Raw genomic sequence first — 19,077 nt, 5'->3', positions numbered from 1 at the left:
TGGCCAACATGGTGAAGCCCCATCTCTACTAAAACTACAAAGATTGACCAGGCGTGGTGGCACATGCCTGTAATCCCAGCTACTTGGGAGGCTGAGGTGGGAGAATTGCTTGAATCTGGGGTGGGAGAGGTTGCAGTGAGCTGCACTCCAGCCTGGGCAACAGAAACTACGTCTAAAAAAAAAAAAAAAAGGGAACAAGTCAGCTCATCCCCACTGCAAGGAGCTCCTGGGTTTATTTAAGGGAGCCTCAGATGACTTTACATAAAAGCAAATGTGGAAAAAGCGATAAAGTCAGATATATTGAACATCTGTCCTGAGGGCAAATTTCTGAGCTCTAAAAGCCAAGCTGGTTTTATGTAACATCTGTGAGTGTTGAAACAGGCTGAACGACTCTATATCTGCACGCCCAACTCTGCCTTTAGGGTGGCTGCATGAGCCCCTGTGGTCTCCTTAAAAGAATTGGTCCCCACTGGGTGAACTAGTCACCCATGAAGCGTCTCCGAATTCCAATCTGGAATAGGAAGTGAGGACCCGGGGGCTGAGTGTCCCTCATCACATGTGGCCCGTCACTGCTAGACTTCAAGGTAAGTTTCCAAGAACAGAGCTCTTCGTCCATGTTCATGATAGCGATTTGTACATTATTTCTAAATAATTTTAATGCCATGTTTACAAGCCACCTTCCCAAACTAAACAATTGTTCTTGGCAGTTAGACTCTTGAAGACTTAACTTTTAATCCAGTTTGTTCTCAAAACATTTGCACAAATGAGAGTCTTGAGGTTTGAGCTTTCTATTCTGAAGGCTCAGCTTCTTGCCCAGGAGAAAAATAATACATGCTCATGTTTATAAATAGAGTTATGGCATTGGAGTCCTTCACATTGCAGCCAGCCTAGGGACTCAGTTATTCAGAATTTAAACATTTTACTTGTAAAGAGCACTTCGGTATCCACCCCAACTTCACTGTCACTGTCCCTGCCACCCTTCCCTCTAAAACCTGGGTGTCCTCCTCCCCGACTGGCTCTGAGGACCTGGAGCCCGTCTGAGCCCACCTCCCCTCCCCACTGTCACTGGTCTTTGGCCATTTCTTGGAGCAGTTCCTGGGGCCCCTTTGCTTTCCTTGTCCTGGAAGGGCCCTGCTCTGCCTGTGTCAGCACCATCTCTCTGTGTCCCATCAGGAAGCAACAGACAACCCCTCAAGCCCCACAGTAAAAACGTCACTCCTGGTCTGGGGGCACATCCATCCCCCGTGTCCCCAGTCCTATCCTGGGTGTTCCGGGGTTCCAGTCACAGCGGTGGGGACACCGCCATCTCACTGCATCCCTCTTGCGGCAGCTTGGCTGAGCTACAGGACCGGGCCACAGGAGGCCTCCTTGTGCTGGAGCTCACCTGCCAGGTGCCGAGCTCTGCCAGCTGCCCGACCCCACTGTGAGGCCGCCCTGTGCGGGCGAGTTCACTGGCAGCCCAACCAGCCCGCGAAGGCCATGTGAGTGTGAACCCCCATTACAAGCTTTCCCTCATGAGGTGGCGCTGACAGTCTAAGGTATACCTGCCTTTCGTTACCAGCTGCAGCCATTAGGCTGGCACCAGGAGGAGCCAGGTCGAGCTGGCACTGGGGGCGACGCTCTGTCTTTGATGCACCCCGATGCTTCCCCCCATCCTTCCGACTGTGGTGCTCTGCACAGACCCCTTCCAACCCATCCCAGGGCCTCTGCCCAGTGTGGCCAGAGCCTCCTGTCAACAAGTGTGTCACTGCCTTCGGGTTATTACTGCTCACTAGATTCTACTTGCTCCACAACCCAGGCACAGTGTACCAGAGTTTCCCAAACCTGTGTGCTCAGTGCCAGCCCCTTACCAAGTGCAGGGTTGCCCATTTCACTCTAGGAAATGCAGCCACAGCTCGGGGGCCAGCTAGAGGAAGGACTGTGATTGTGCCTTCCCGGGACAACTTCCAGGTCTGCCAGTGTGTGATGTTGTGAGTGTTGCCTTAGCTTTGCTAAGAAAATGCTTAGGGAGATGGGTTCCTTCACCGGTTCTTCTACCCATGTGCCGTTCTGGCTCCAGGGCCGGTGCCCCTGCTTTGGAGAGGATGCTGACATGAGCTGGCCTACTGGGGATATGTCGAGGTTCTCTTAGCCTAAGCGGCTTCCTGTCTCGGGCTCCCTCCCCAGCCATTTGGGTCACCTCGGGACCCTGAGGATTGCTTCTGGATCTCAGACCCCCTCACCAACTCCTGTGACACAATAATCAAAGGTAATTAGGAAATGTATGAATCATCATCTCTAAGGAATATTTAGCATTTCTGCTCATTCCAGAGTCCCTGGAAACATGGCATTTCAAAGGCGCAGTTAGATCACAAGTCCAATTTACTGCCAGAAATTTGCACGTAGAATAATACAGAGCCTATGATGGCAGTTGAAATGGTATCCTGTGAGAAAATTAATTAGTCCTGAAACTAAATGCCAGCCGCCTCAGCAAAATATTCATGAGAGAGGCGAACCTCGTGCCTGGTGTTTGAAGTCAGGCAGCCGAGGCTGTGTACTGGACGTGTTCTCTGTGGCTGAGTTCTGCTGTGGATTCTGGGCTCTAGGCAAGGCCTATCTCTCCTTCTGGACTGGCTTCCAGGGCTGCGGGCTCGGGGAGACCCTGGAGGAGGAGGGAGCCCCTGAGCCTCTTTGGTCTTGTATTTGTGTGTCCTTCTGGGCTGCAGGGCTGCAGAGTAAACCAGCTCCCAAGCCTCCAAACAAAAATAAAGACCTGTGAATGGCTATACTCGGAGAGCAGAGCGTTTTGATATCATGGGGAGACTGTGTACTTAATTTACAGTCTGAAGTTCGAGAAGGATTTAATTTTTCCAAAAATGGTGAGAGAAGAGCAGGCCCCAGCCTTTCTGTCTGATTACAAACAGCCGAGGGGGACTGGGGAGGTGGCCTGGTCCTCATGCCCCTGGAGGGGCAGGAAGAGGATGGAGTGATGTGCTTGGCAGATGCAGGAATAGCCAGGCCATGGGAAAAGCCCAGGGTTTCCAAGCAGCGTCTGATCCTCTGTGTTCCTTCTGCCCGCTGGGATGGAGCCCGCCCCCCAAATGTGCCTGGCCCACTGGTGACTCAGAGTCAGCTGCCCCCAGGACCTTCCCAGCTCTCGTGACCTTGCTGGGCATGACTTTCAGGGGAGCCCTCTGTCCAGGAGACATAGGTCACTCAAATCACACAGCCGTGTTGTAGCGAATGCTAGCCGGGGGCCCTGGAGAGAGCAAGGACAGGGCGCTCCTGCATGGACACGAAAATGAATATTTTTCTCTGCAGAAAATGGAAAGTGGTGCTGGGTCCAAGTGGTAGGTGACCTGGCTTTTGAGCGAAAATGCTGCTGGGAAATGAGAGAAAAGAAACATGAAAAGAATGCAAATGAGGATGGTGGACAGGGGCCCAGAGGCCTGATTCCTCCGCCCTCCGCGAAGGCTGAGTGTGTGATGCCTATAAATAGACACTCAAAACCCGTTCTAAATGGAGTGAAGACATGGGCCTGCACCCTCTTCTGGAAAGGCCTTACATAAGGTGCAGTGCTGCTGTTGCTCCTGGGCGGTGTGACGATTCCGTGCCTTTGTTGGAAGTCCGTGTGAAGCCCGTGGGGCTGCCGGGGGATGCAGATGGATGAGCTCTGGCCTTTCCGGAGACTCGCAGACTCTGGGAAGGAGGCAGTGGGCAGTGGGCAGGCCCCCCAGGGCTGGGACGCAGTCCTGAGACAGTCTCCGGGTTTCCTGAGGTGCTTCTGGGCAGGAGCAAGTGGGAAAAGCTGGACTGCATGGCTTGGTCAAGTGACAGCTGCCCAGAGCTGGGGTTTAGGGTGCCTGGAAAGGACAGGGACTGGCAGGCCTGACTTTCTCACTGATGTGCTTGGGGTCACAGGGCTAACCTGTAACAGAGTGAGGAACTGAGGCTGCATCCCGGACTCCCATGGAGGGTTCTTGCTGCTGGGCTAACCTTTGGTTCATGCCCTCACTCAGAATACTTATTTTTGGAGGACCCCAGGTGGCGAGCTTAGGAGTGAAGAATCACATTCGATGCTAATGTGATTCCAGGCAACATTCTAGAGGTTTCTTTGCAGTTCACCTTCCCAGCCACCTTTGAAGTAGTTCTTATTGTCCAGTTTTACACACGATGAAACTGACGGAGATGGTGTGAAGGGATTTGCTGACGTTCACACAGGAAGCGAGCAGCCCACGCTGACTCCACTGCGGAAAGCGTGTGTGTGATTGACATGCTTTTTGTGTGGTGCTCACTTTGGGTGTGATAAAGAGGCCTCCTTGCAGAGGGCCAGGCTCTGTGAAGCACCACGTCGCTTCAAAGAACAGGCCTTGAAAGGCCACAGAAGCAGCATACCCTGGGAAGGAAATGGAACAATGGTGCAAACGGCCAGTTTCCCCTGAGCAGAGGCAAGCAGGTTACAGCTCTGCGGCTCCCTTCACGGGTACCTTGTTCAACACGGAAACATCTTTAGCCTCCTCAGAGACATCGGGTCATCTCCTTTACGTGGGGACCGGAGGTATCTGCACTGGGCCATTTTGGGGAGGAAATTCCGTAATTATAACCCTCTGCTGGAAGAGTCTGCCTGGGTAGTGAGAGCAACTGGCCGCTGTCTTAGAGAAGTGAAGACGCTGAGTACAGACCAAACCTTTGTGATGAAGTCCAAGCCACTGTCTCGCCTGTGTCCTGTTTCCTTCCCCAGTGAAAGGGGCTGTTCCCTGCTACCGCAGACCCCAGGACCAGATTGCAGGTGCCCTGTCCAGCAGTGCAGCGATTCGTGAAGGGCTCCCAGCCTGACCCAGCCCAACAGCTGACACCCCCGGGGGGAGGCTGTATTGCTATCCTTTTTGAAAGGAACACAGAAAGCCTTTGTAACTTTCTCTGTCTGTAGCCAACATGGAGGGAGAGGCAGAATTCAGATGTGGTGTTGCAGACGAATGAACGCCCCTCCTCCTGTTCCACCCCTGGCTTCCTGCCCATAGCCTTCTAATGCCCTTGCTCTGAATTCCTGATCCAACCCAAGGGCCTGGCCTTGATGCCCCCCAGCCTGCTGGCAGGAGCTTCCTCTTCAGCCTTCCTGTGCAGAGCTTCCGCTGTTCAGGGAAGTCTGAGACCTGGTGGTCTCTTCCTTGTTCTTTTCATGAGACGATCTCGCCCAGGAGAAGGTGGGCTGAGACCCTGGGCATTGGAAGGGAGAGGTGGTCCTCCTTCCTCTCTTCACTTTCATCGCTCTCCACTCCCCGCCCACCCCCATATGTACACCCTCCACAGTCTGAAAGTGTCGTGAAGCATCAGCTTTGCAAACCCGTGGGGTCAAGCTTTGTTGTGGGAAAATACATATTCATGAGGGCTTTGAGGAGCCTCATTAAAATGCAGAGAGTCTCTCCTTGCAGAATGGTACATAAGCCATCTCTTTATTTGCCCAACACATTGTTCTTAAGGCAATAATTATGCGATGAATGGCTAAAGAAACATTTTAATTATTTGTTTAGGGTAATTTCTGATTATCTCATTAGAATTATAATCTGTTCACTTTTACAGGTGATTCAAAGCCTCATATTTACATTTTTATACTTGAAGGAGCTCTATGTGGGCACCTGTATCATTGCTGAAACAAAAGTGATTTTCTCTGTTTTCTTCCAGAAAGATTTGATCACCAGGCAGGAGATTTTTCGGGACATTACCAGACCACTCATTTTCGGTAAGAAATACAAGGCAGCGTTGCATGGAGTGAGGTTTTGCGTTTGCCGTGTGGGGAGCGGACTGTTTCACTGGAGGGAAAACGCTACACTGCAGGCAGAACTGGCAACTGCCGTGGCTCTTTGTTTTCTGGGATCCTGTGTGTGTGAGCTCGGGGAGTTCGAAGCTGGGGTTTGAGTCACAGCCAAGGAGTGGACGGACAGGGGGGACTCTGCTGGCACTCACCTTGCCTGGAACCAACCTGCCCACCACCCAATGACAACAGCATGACAAGCACTCCACGTGCATCCCCTCCTCATCATACTGGTGTTTCTGTAAACTGTGGTCCTCACCAGACTCCGTCATTGATTTGTGTAACCCCTACCTAGGTTCCTAGTTACAGCCAAAGTAGACACATGTATATTGGCAACAATGGTAGCACTCGAACCTTTCACTCTCCAGTGTGGGCAGTGGCTGGTCTACTTCGAGAAGGGACCAGCCATTGTGAGATACCAGGAAGCTGAGCAGAAGAAATCTAACTTTGATAAAAAGAGGCCTCCTCAGCTTGCCAGGGATGGAGCGTGGCCCATCCTCCCTCCCTGTGCATGGAGCAGTATTGCAGCCCTGATGACACTGCCCCACGGTCAGCATCTGGCTTGCCCTTGCCCCATAGGACTGGTAGGAACAGAGCCCTGGTGCCAACCGAGTGTTCCACACAGCGGAGACTTGCAAGGGACAGGTTCTGCACCGCAGATGAATCGGCTGTCTTCTGTGGCTGGAGACACACAAGGCGGCGGCGTTGTAGGGAAGCCAGTGTACGGGGTGGGGCGTGTTTGGAGAACGAGGAGCAGAGAGCATTGTTGCTGGAGTTAAAGAAGCAGAGCCAGGGATAGTTTTCATGTTTGATGCCCAGAGCAGGCCTGAGCTTCTGAGGGATTCTGGGGGTTCTTATGTATTCTTGGGAAGGAGCATGTGGTAAGCTTGGACAGGGAGGCAGTTCAGAGTGTTACATGCAAGGCAGCAGTGGCCTCGGGACCACCCTCCCCCGACCAAGGCAAGGAACACTTTGTGTGTCCCCGTGGGGAAGCTCTGTGCCAGTTGTGAGGGGACGGATGAAGACCAGCAGGGGTGAGGATGGGATTCTGGAGGGTCAAGACTCAGGTTCAGAATCACAGTTTTTCGTCCGGGGCAGCACAAGGCCACAGGTCTGGCTATTTGAAGCCACCCGGAGAGCCATTATTTGTAAAGCAAGGCGGCTTTATTGATTTCACTTTCTGTCCTGCATCTTTCCCACATCGTGGTAACCGCTCACACCCCTGTTCTGCTTGTGTGGCCGGAGTTCCCCTGCATCCAGTTGGGAAGCATTCTTGTCACAGATATCCTGGGTGAATTCCACGGTGGCTCTCCGTGGAGGGGGCACATTCACAAGGCATTTAAGAGATGTAGGACAATCAGCCCTCATCCATGAAACAGGATGAAATGGAGAGGAGCTGCATGATTATTAATGGGTTTGGACATAAGCTGGAGTGTCTACTGAAATTTTTCTCTGTTGTCAGTTTTCAAAGTTTGTGAATGTACTTTTGTGCTCTCCACAAGGCCTTTTCTGCTCTGTTTAACTTTCCGCTTAGGGTTGTAAACATACTTCAGCTGTAATGACATTAGATGCATCATCCACTCGGCTCTGAAAGTGCTGGAGATTTTGATTGTCACCAGCAGTAAGGACAGCTTATGAAGGGGGATGTTGTTCCTTACGGAGATGCAGCTCACGATTCCATGAAATTCCAGTCTTCTGGAGCCCAGGGTTAAGCAGCTGCCTCAGCCCATCCACCCTCTACGGACTGTCCACGGCGAAATTGGCTTCTTGACGTTTTCCTTATGGAACCTGGGGTGTCATTACATTCTGAGAGAGTCATAGGGTTATGTCTCTAAGGTATAAGGCATTTTTTTCTTCTGAGTCTAGAAAAGAACTACTGGAATTTTTATGTGTCCTGAAATACTATTAGACGATCAAAATCAATTGCAATAGAGAAGGTGCTGGGCTGTCTTCCCGATTGCGCTCACCCATCTGCAGTGTAATAGGCCTATCATGTAAGTGAATATACTCATCACAAGTCTCTGCAGCTTCCCAGCAGAAAAGCATATTCCTTCTCAGAGAGAAAGGCGGCAAGGAGATGGATATTTTTAAATGCCAATTATGCCAGAATGAGTCTCTGTGAGGAGATCTGTAAAGAGAAGAAAGGGCCTGGGTTTATTTATTTTTCTACTGCAAATGGAATCATTCTGTAGCTTCAGAATACTAATACCCGTGGTGTGCCTGATGTCTTTTCATAGGATAATTTGTGAATGTGCTTCCACTTACAGGAAAAGTTTGAGGCTCTTTTCTTCTTCTTTTTTTTTGAGAATTAAATTCTAGGCCTCACTATATCCTATGATAACCATCCTATAGGCCCTTGATCTATAAAATGTGTGAATAATGAAATATATAAAACAGCAATTGTCCTGAAGGAACATAGAAAAAATTAATAAGCTGTATTTAAATTACAGCAAGTCTCAGAACATATATTAAGTTAGAAGACATCACGTCCTGAAAATGACTGGCTGATGTGGTACTATTATGTGCCCCAGTACAGATGCATATAAATGCTGTGTAAAACCTAGCCCAAAGTGTTTTTTAAAATATAAGATCCAAAGAACGGCATGGAAATTCCAAGCTACGAGACATGAAGAGAAAACACAAAGCCAGAGCGCTAAGGGAGGAGGCCATGAGACCCCCAAGCAGTGAGGTTCCTGTTGGAGAGCCAGGATGATGAAGACTGTATGACGTTTGTGCAGGAAGAGACAGGGCAATGGCTGGGACAGGGTAGCGAGGCTAGGAGCAAGTGCTCACATGTATAGCAAGCCAGGAGGTGGCAGAGCTGTGTTATGGACCAGGTGGGAAGTGATGCAGGACAGCTGGTTGGCCACATAGGAAAAGAGAAAAGATGAAGTGAAATCCCTACCTCACAGCATATGTACCAATAAACAGCCATAGAATTAAAGGCCTATGCTGGGCATGGTGGCTCACACCTGTAATCCCAGCCCTTTGGGAGGCCAAGGCAGGCAGATCACCTGAGGTCGGGAGTTCAAGACGAGCCTGGCCAACATGGCAAAACCCCATCTGTACTAAAAATACAAAAAATTAGCCAGGTGTGGTGGAGGACACCTCTAATCCCAGCTACTCGTGAGGCTGAGGCAGAATTGCTTGAACCTGGGTGGCGGAGGTTGCAGTGAGCGAGATTGTGCCACTGCACTCTAGCCTGGGTGACAGAATGAGACTCCGTCTCAAAACAAAACAAAACAAAAAAAGAATTAAAGGCCAAAATGTAAAGAGAAAAATGTTAAAATACATAGAAGATTTTTTTCTGTCTGCTCTTGAGGTGGGAAACATACACACATCATAAAAGAAAAGATGGATTAAGCAAACATCAGTATTAGCAACTTCTTTAAGAGAACTACAGGCTGGAATAAATATTCATGATGAATGTACTGTGAGAGATTGGTATTCTGTTTGTATCAAGAACTCTTTCAGATTAATTTTAAAAAGACAATAGAATTGAAAAAGGAGCAAATACTGTGAAGACGAAGAAATGCAAATGTCAAGTAGACAAATGAACTCTGCCTCGCTCCTAATCAGGGAACTGCCAGGGAGATCATGAGATACCACTTCATACTCACATGTTGGTAAATTGGAAAGTCTGATAATCGAAGGCTGCTCAGAGTGTGAAGCAAGGGGGCCTTCATGTCCTGTTTATCAAGGGCAAATTAGTAAAACCCCTTTGGAGAACAATTAGATGTTATCTAGTAAGGTTGAAATGTGGATCCCCCAGGACCCAGCAATTCCGCTCCTGGGTATAGATACCTTAGCAGGCCATGAAATGGATTCAGTGTTGTTTTAGTCAGTTCTCTTGAAAACAGAACCCATAGGATCAATTTTTCTTAGAGTTTATGTGTTGATTGATCAATTCATTGGGGTCAGTTGATAGATCATAAGGTATTGGCTTGTGTGAGATGGCATCTGTGAAGTCCCACAATCTGCCATCTATAAGCTAGAGACCCAGGGAAGCCAGTATTGTAGTGCAGAGGCCTGGGAAGCAGAGAATTGGTGCAGATTCCAGTCCAGGCCAAAAGGCCTGAGAACCAGAAGCATGGAGGACAGAGAAGACCAATGTCCCAGTCAAGCAGTCAGGCAGAGCGTGAATTCAACCCTCCTCTGCTGTTTTGTTGTATGCAGGCCCTCACTGGAGTGGACGCTGCCCACCTACACTGAGGAGGGCCGTCTGCTGTCCTCAGTCTGCCAATTTCAATGCTAACCTCTTCCAGAAACACCTCACAGACTATCCAGAAACAGTGTTTAACCAGACGCATGGGCACCTTGTGGCCCAGTCAGGTTGACACGTAAAATTAACCATCACAAGTGGGTCACAACCAGCATTTTCTAAAAATATGAACTGGATTAGAATAGAAGATATCAGGGTTTGTTATGCATAGTGAATGATAGTGATCCTGAGAAGGGGGACTGTGAGGGGGTGGGACTGACAGCGATGGTTAAGTCTGAGTGGTGTGTTCATGGAGGTTTGCTACATTGCTTTCTATATTTCTGCATATTTGCAAAGTTGAGGAGAAAAGAAGTTGCACTGAACACCTAGATGTAGGCACACAGACCCCAGTGTTCTCTGCTGTGGGTCCCTCTGATGGGGCCATCTTGCTCCTGTCTTGCTGGTTCATCCTCCACCTTGGCTGACTACCTGGCACCTTTGTACAGACGGTTCTGTTTATCTCTTCATTGAAATGGGTGGGATTGATTTATTTATTTAGAGACAGGGTCTTGCTCTATTTCCCAGGCTGGAGTGCAGTGGTGTGATCACGGCTCACTGCAACCTTGACCTCCAGGGCTCAATCAACCCTTCCTCCTTGGCCTCCTGAGTGGCAGGGATTACAGGCACGTGCCACCACACCCAGCTAATTTTTGTATTTTTTTAATAGAGATGGGATTTTGCCATGTTGCCCAGGCTGGTCTTGAACTCCTTGGCCCCTAGAGTGCTAGGATTACAAGTGTGAGCCACCGTTCCCTGTGTGAAATGGGTAGGATTTCTGAATGAGCCAGGCTTTGCACATTGACCTGGCTCTGCCTCTTAAACTGCTGCCTTCACATGGGAGGCTCCTTCTGGCCCTGCCTGTGTGGCTGATTCCTCTCTCAGGTGCTTCTCTCTATCTTCACAGATGAGGCTCGTGGGCTTCCCTTTTTGGGACCTTGGGTGGACATCTGAGTCCACAGCCCTCCTGCCTGGCTTCTATCTCTAGATTTGCAGGCCTGCTTGTCCTGTATCCTCCAGTGCCCAGCCAAGTGCCTCATGTACAGTGGATGCTCAGGAAGTATGTGGTCATCACATAGCTCTAGTCTCTTATTTTTATTTATTTTTTTGAGACAGGGTCTCAGTCTGTCACCCAGGCTGGAGTACAGTGGCATGATCATAACTCACTGCGGCCTCAGTCTTCCCACCTCAGCCCCCTGAGTAGCTAGGACTACAGGTGAGTGCTGCCATGCCCAGCTAATTTTAAAATCTTTCGTAGAGAGGGTGTCTCACCGTGTTGCTCAGACTGGTCTCAAACCCCTGGCCTCAAGTGGTCCTCCCACGTGGGCCTCCCGAAGTGCTGGGATTGCAGGCATGAGCCACTGCCCCTAGACTCTAGAAATGTTCAGAAGCTCAGTTTCCCATCTGCGAAGTGGAGACTCCTGAGTTGGGGGCGGGTAGATTGTGAGAATGAACCACACGATGAAGCAGGGATGTGTAGCACATGTGAGTTTCCTGATCTTGCTTGTTTCCTTCCTTGGAAGAGGCAAAGAGAGGACGAGGGGCTGGCTCTCACTATTTGCTTGCAGACTCGGTGTGAGCTTTCAGATTGGAAGCTCCTGCTCTGACACCCAGTTCCTTTTTGTTTCCAGTTGTACTTCAGGAGAGAAAAAAAATGAATCAACACCTTTTTTTTAAAAGATGGAAAATGGGTTAAGAAAGTAGCACGAGGAACTGCTACTAGGTTGAGCCCAACATAATTAGTGTGATGAAAGGGAAGTTAGCCATTTCTGTATGTAACTTTTGATTAATGATATTCAGCTCTAATTAATTATGTCCAGTTCTAATTAATGACATTAGTGTGCAAGCCGGCATTCCCAAACTGTGTTCTGAGGAGTCCCAGCGGATGTTCCTGAATGTAATAGTCCCCGTTCACATTAGGCCGGGGAGCGCTGTCTGTACTGCCGGTCTTGGACACTCCCAAAGCACCATATAAAAGGGCTGCAGGAAAGGGAATAATTTAAATTCCGTTTAACCTGTCATCTCCCAGACTTACTTTTACCATGTGTGCTGCTAGGTACATATGGACATGCTAATTTAACTCTCATCCCACAAGGTGTGCTTGGACGAATGGATGAGCAATGTACGTGTTCGTGGAGACGTTTTCTAAGTTCCAGAGTCATAACAGGGGTCTCCTGTATCGCAGCAGAGTGCGCTACAAAGAACTGCATTTCGTACAGTCTAGGGCTGCTATGGACTAATCTCCTTTCTTGGGCAAATCGCTTAATCTCCTTCCATCAGTTCATACATCTGCGGAGGAAAGGGTGATGGTATGCCACCGTGGATGGTGGGAGGACTCCTAGCAGCGGTCGCTGTCACCGTCTCATAAGAGACCCTCATTCCAAGAAAGTCTATGTCATTTGCCATGTTCTGGTCTCAGGGTCAGCGAGTGGGGGGCTGCAGGGAGAGACCACCACTTACCTCCTGAGCCTCGTGTGTGGGGTGCGCTGTGTGTTGTCCGTTGTTGGATTTGTATTCATTGTTCATGTAAAGTGATTATGTTGAAAAACAGAATGGTGGCAGACAGGCATGTTTGGCATGGGTTAATGCGAGGCTGGAAAGAGAGCACCTGACCTTCAGTTCCAGAATCAGCCGCTGCGGGAAAGGGTGGCGTCTTGGTGTCTGCACACTGTGAATGTGGAGGGAGATGAAGTGCAGCCTGGGGAGGGCGGACTCATCAGTCCAGTGGGTTGTCCAGGAGAGAGTGAGGGTTGATCTTTCATCTCGAAGGATGAATATACATTTCTGCGAGAGAGGGAGAAGACGGGCGTTCCGGCCAAACAAGCATGTATATATGACTGAAGCGTGAACAGAGGAAGCAGCGTGGTGTGTCCGGGAATGGAATTGTTTGACCTGGCTTGATGGAGAAGCCAGGGTGAGGTGGAAGAGGTAACAGAGGTCAGCTTGACCTGTGTAGACGGCCCGGGAGAAGCCCTGGCAGGTCTTTGTTGGAGGCTGACAGGAGGGGATGCGTGTTTTCCATTGTTGACCTCGGTGGGTGCGGCGTGGGGTGGAGGCCCGTGCACCAGAGGCTCCTCAAAGAGTCTCTCAGAGAGACGACCAGGCTAGTGTGTTCATGGTATGGAGGTCGTCTCCGGAGACTCCCTTCAGAATCTACTTAAGACCTGAGTCAGATCTACCCTCCAGAGAATATCTGCTGCTACTGGAGATAGCTCTTCAAAAGCTAATGCAGGTGCTGAATGTTTTTCCGCCATGAGGTTCCTTCTGCGCATCCATTAGTCTAGACTCTTGCCGTTTGAGAAAAGAGGCTCAGAGTAGTTAAGCCGCTAGCTCCAGGTCTGATAGCTGGCTGATAGGACATCAGCCTGCGGAGTCTCTATGGAGCCGGAATAGTTTCAGTGGTGCACTGAAACAGTAGGGGATGGATATGAGGAGATACAGTGTGAGGAATCCGCTCACGCGGTTGTGGGACCTGACCGGGCAAACCCACAGGGCAGGCCGTGGGGAAGGGCAGGCTGGAACTCCCAGGCATGGCTGAAGCTGCAGTCCACAGGCAGCATTTCTTCTTCCTGAAGGAAGCCTTGGCTCTACTTTTAAGGTCTGCCGACAAATTGATCCACATCCAGCCAGATTATCTGGGATAATCTCCTTTCTAAAAGTCAACTCGTTATGAACTTTAATGACATGGACGGAAGACTTTCACAGCAACACCTAGAAGAGTGGCATGATTGCCGAGTCAGTACCTCAAAAAGACCACACGCTTGGTAACACATGGGGGCTCCAGGACCAAAAGCTGGTGCTGCAGATGCATGGAGTGGCAGCATTGTCACTTCCTGTCTCCCACTAACCTCAGGGTCACAGTGGGCTGGTGCCTGTAGCATGGTCCACACCTGCTCTCAGGGATGCTGGAGGGAGACTGAGGCCCAGGCTTTTGTCTTGGAGACTTGGGATATGTCTAGGATCCCTTCTAAAAGCCAAGTTCTAGACAAGATCTGGCCTTTCAGGGTTGGAGAGACCCCACGTGGCTTCTGAGCAGACTTCCTTCCTGAGCTTAGTCGTGGAAGTGAAGGTCTCACCCCTGTTTGCCCCCTTCCTGTGACAGAGGGCCCTTTGCTTCTCTGCGCTCCATGCCCCAGAGACAATCTGCGCTGGGGACAATTTTATCTGAAATCTATTCCCAGCCCTAGCTTAGCCTAGTGGCACACTCAGTCCTGAAACCTGGAGGTCATTTCCACACTGGTGTAGCACCGTGGTTCTCAGACTGTGTTTGGTATCAGGATCACCTGGGGAACTTGGTAAAAATACAGATGCAGGCCGTATCCTGCTTCCTCCATCCTGGGCTTCTGTGTTCTTTGTTAGCCTTCTTGGTGGTGCTGACCTACATCAAAGTTGAGGACCACTGGCATAACGCACGGCTGCTCAAACTCCAGTGTGCACTGGAATCTCCTGGGGACCTCGTTTATTTTATTTTTATTTTTTGAGATGGAGAATCGCTCTTGTTGCCCAGGCTGGAGTGCAATGGCATGATCTCTGCTCACTGCACCCTCTGCCTCCTGGGTTCAAGCAATTCTTCTGCCTCAGCCTCCCAAGTAGCAGGGATTGCAGGCGCACACCACCATGCCCAACTAATTTTTGTATTTTTAGTAGAGATGGCGTTTCTTCATGTTGGCCAGGCTGGTCTTGAACTCCTGACTTCAGGTGATCCACCTGCCTTGGCCTCTCAAAGTGCTGGGGTTACAGGCATGAGCCACCACGCCCGGCCAGGGACCTTGCTTAAATGCAGATTCTGATTCCATGGTTTTTGGTGGATCCTGTGATTTTGTGTTTCTAACAACCCCCCAGGTGGTGCAGATGCTTCTGGTCCTCAGACCACATCTTAAATAGCAAAGGCATAGATAGGGGCTGAAACTAAACACCTAAGAATTGCCCAGACTTGCATCGGAATTCTGCCTCTACCATTTAACTGTCTCTGTGTCACCCTGGGCAAATGGCTTGATCTCTCTAAACCTTGATTTTCTTATCTGGACAATGGGAATAATGTGCCTTTTTTGTTTGTTTGAGACAGCATCTCTCTCTGTTGCCTAGGCTGGAGTGCAGTGCCGCAGTCTCCGCTCACTGCAGCCTCAACCTCCTGGGCTCAAGCAGTCCTTCCACCTTGGTCTCCCAAGTAGCTGGGACCTCAGGCACACACCACCACACCCAGCTGATTTTTAAATGTTTAATTAGAGACAGGGTCTCATTGTTTTGCCCAGACTGGTCTTGAACTCCTGAGCTCAGGTAGTCTTCCCTCCTTGGCCTCCCAGAGTACTGGGATTACAGACGTGAGTCACCGCTCTTGCTGCTTTTGTAAATACAAATTGTTGGCTGGGCACAGTAGCTCACGCTAGCAATCCCAGCGCTTTGAGAGGTCGAGGCAGGCGGATCACTTGAGGTCAGGAGTTCAAGACCAGCCTGGCCAACATGGTGAAACCCCATCTCTACTAAAAATACAAAAATTAGCCCGGCATGGTGGCAGGCCCCTGTAATCCCAGCTACTCGGGAGGCTGAGGCAGGAGAATCACTTAAACCCAGGAAGCAAAGGTTGCGGTGAGCCGAGATCATGCTGCTGCACTCCAGCCTGGGCAACAGAGCGAGACTCTGTCTCTAAGCAAATAAATAAATAGATAAATAAATAATGCTTTGACAGTTAGAAAAGAAAGAGTTTAATACTGCAACATAATAAAGATCATACAAGGTGAAGCCCACAGCCAACAGCGTACCCAGTGGTGAAAACTTGCAAAGGCTTTTCCTCTTAAGATCAGAAACAAGACAAGGATGCCCCCTTTCACCACTTCCATTTAACATAGTGCTAGAAATTCTAGCCAGAACAATTTGGCAAGAAAAAGAAATCAGAGGCATCCAAATTGGAAAGGAAGAGGTGAAATTTTCTCTCTTTTCACATGTCATGGTCTTACGCAGTATGTAGAAGGCCTTAAAGACTTCACACACACACAAAGCTGTTATAACTAATACATGAATTCGGTAAAGTTGCAGTATCCAAAATCAACATGCAAATATCAGTGGTATTTCTATACACTAGGAATGAGCAATCTAGAAGGGGAGTTAAGAAAACAATTCCATTAACCAAGGAAGCAAAAAATTTGTGCACAGAACACTACTGAACATTGCTGAGAGAAATTACGACACCAGTAAACGGAAAGAAATGGCATGTTTTTAGATTAGAAGACAATATTGTTAAGATGTCAGTACTACCTGTATTAGTCCATTCTCATGCTGCTAATGAAGACATACCCGACACTGGGTAATTTTTAAAGGAAAGAGGTTTAATGGACTTACAGTTCCACATGCCTGGGGAGGCCTCATAGTCATGGTGGAAGACAAAGGAAGAGCAAAGGCACGTTTCACATGGCAGCAGGCAAGACAGCTTGCGCAGGGGAGCTCTCACTTATAAAACCATCAGATTTCATGAGATTTATTCACTACCACAAAAACTGTATGGGGGAAACTGTCCCCATGATTCAGTTATCTCCACTTGACCCCGCCCTTGTCTCAAAGGACACAGTCAGCAGTGAAAAGGCAACCCAAGGAATGGAAGGAAATCTTTATAATTCATACATCCGATAAAGGGTTAATATCCAGAATGTGTGAAGAATTCTTAGACTTTAACATAAAAAACAAGCCACCTGATTAACAAATGAGCAAAGGGCTTGAATAAACATTTCTCCACAGACGACAGACACATGGCCAGTAAACATAGGAAAATGTGCTCAACATCACAAATCGTTAGAGAATTACAAATCAAAATCAATAGATACCACCTCACATCTTTTAGGCTGGCTATTACAAAACAAAACAGAAAATAAGTGCCTGTGAGGATGTGGCAGAATTGGAACCCTTGTGCACTTTAGGTGGGAATGTAAATGGTACAGCCCATCGGAAATCAGTATATGGTAGTGCCTCAAAAAATTGAAAATAGAATTGCTGTGTAATCTAGGCGTGATTTCACTTCTGGGCCCAAGGGAAGTAAAAGCAGGGGCTCGAAGAAATATCTGTACATTCATGTTCATGCAGCATGAGTCACAAGAGTCAAGGGGTGGAAGTAACCTAGGAGTCCATTGGCAGATGAATGGATCAACCAAATGTGGTGTGTACACAGAATGGAGTATTATTTTGCCTTGAAAAGGAAGGAAATTCTGACACATGCTGTAACATGGATGAACTTTGAACCTTGAGGTCATTATGCTAAATGAAAGAAGCCAGATAGAAAAGCATAAATCCTGTGTAATTCCACTGACATGAGGTACTCAGAATAGTCAAATTCATGGAGACAGAAAGGAGAATGGTGGTTGCCAGGGGCTGGAAGGAGAGGGAAGGGGGTTAGTGTTTAATCGGGACAGAGGTTCAGTTTTACAAAGTGAAAAGAGCTCTGGAGATGGATGGTCATGATGGTAGCCCAGCAATGTGAATGTACTTAATGCCACTAAGCTATATTCTTCAAAATGCTTCCAATGGTAAATTTTATGTTATATGTATTTTACCACAATTTTTTTTTTTCTTACAACAGAAAGGACTCAGCACCATATCTAGTAAAACACACACTGAATGTTATTATTGAAAGCATAGATGGTAGGATCACTTGAGCCCAGGAGTTCGAGACCAGCCTGGGCAATACTACATAAAATTAAAATAACAAATCACCTAGGTGTCCCAGCTACTCAGGAGGCTGAAGTGGGAGGGTCCTTTGAGCCTGGAAGTTCGAGGCTGTAGTGAGCTGTGATCGCACCATTGCATGCCAGCCTAGGTAACAGAGTGAGACTCTGTCTCAGAACAACAACAAAAACAAATAATAATTAAAAAAAAAAACACAGAACCAATCACAAGGACACTCCATATGTACGAATTCTACCCACAGTCATTATTCGTGCCCCTGAGTGTCTGCCTTACCACTGTTCTCTGGGACTTGGTTTCCGTTCCCTCGCCTCTCCTGTTGCTCTCTGCCAAAGGTAACTGAAACTATGTTTCTGTTCTTCCAGTCTGGTCAGGTGGGAAGCTGTTCTCTAATGTGGGTTAACCGGGACAGAGGGGGTGTGTGCGCACGGGGGAGGAAGCCGGCGGGCTCCTTCTCCCAGATGCTGGACTATGGAACCTGATACTAACATGGAGATCCTCCTGGAGCGCCTTGGATCCCCTCGTGCGCCAAGGTATCCTACTGAGAAGGCATCAGAAAATCTGACTTACAGAAGTTAGGGCAGTGTTTCCAGTACCGTGACAGCAGGCAGAGCCCGGGGTTCAGAGCAGAATCTAAGGAAAATCTCTAAAAACGTGAGCCCCTGCCCAAGATATGGCCTCATAGCACATTGCACCCCCTCCCCTCACTGTAACAATCCACACCCTCAAAACGAGCACCTGGAGTTTCTCATGGAGACTAAAGTGGGAGGAAGCTTTGGAGAGTCACCTTTTTCAAGCCTGTTGTGAATTGAACAGTGTGCAAATGATAAGCCACTTATTTTAAAATAAGCTTCTTAATTCAAGTATAATGTAAACAGAAAATTACAAAAATCCTAAGTGTTCACTGCCATGAATATTTTCAAAGTGAACACATCCATGAAACCACCACCCAGGCTAGGAATCAAAACATCACCACAACACAAGAATCTCCCCTAGGATCCTCTCCCAGCCATAACCTATGCCCCCACAAGCCCCACCACCACCTAAAGGTAATCAGAATCCTAGCACCAAATGTTATTTTTGCAAATGTTTGGATTTTTTTAAATAAATGAATTTCTACAATATATACTGTTTTGTGTCAGCTTCTTTTATGCCACGTTATGTTTGTGAGAGTCACTCACAGGTTTTGAGTGTGACAGCACTTCATTGACTCACTGTTACAGAGCATTGTAAAAATACAAATAATTCATCGATTCTGTTTGATGGACATTTGCATCTTTTCTAGTTTTGGGTCCTGGTTGCTGCGGGTAACAGTCTTACACATTTGGTGTACACATGATGGCGTTTCTATTGAGGGTAC

General features: G+C 48.5%; 1 protein-coding gene across 11 annotated transcripts in view; it reads left to right on the top strand.

Moving 5' to 3' along the window:
* The window catches only part of APBA2 (amyloid beta precursor protein binding family A member 2), a 240,109-nt gene that overhangs the window by 107,556 nt on the left and 113,476 nt on the right, over nucleotides 1–19,077 (top strand). For 7 of the 11 annotated variants that reach the window (XM_065547670.1, XM_065547676.1, XM_065547669.1 and 4 more), the window contains one exon: nucleotides 5,662–5,719. The exons of the other annotated variants lie outside the window; for them this stretch is intronic. The gene's annotated coding sequence lies outside the window, so the exon portion shown is untranslated. The remainder of the gene's footprint in view (nucleotides 1–5,661; nucleotides 5,720–19,077) is intronic. 11 annotated transcript variants of the gene reach the window in all.

This window comes from Macaca fascicularis, chromosome 7 (genome assembly GCF_037993035.2).
Source record: "Macaca fascicularis isolate 582-1 chromosome 7, T2T-MFA8v1.1".
Classification (NCBI taxonomy): Eukaryota; Metazoa; Chordata; class Mammalia; order Primates; family Cercopithecidae; genus Macaca; species Macaca fascicularis.
The sequence above is the reverse complement of the archived record's forward strand: the minus strand, read 5'-3'. Positions and strand labels throughout refer to the sequence as shown.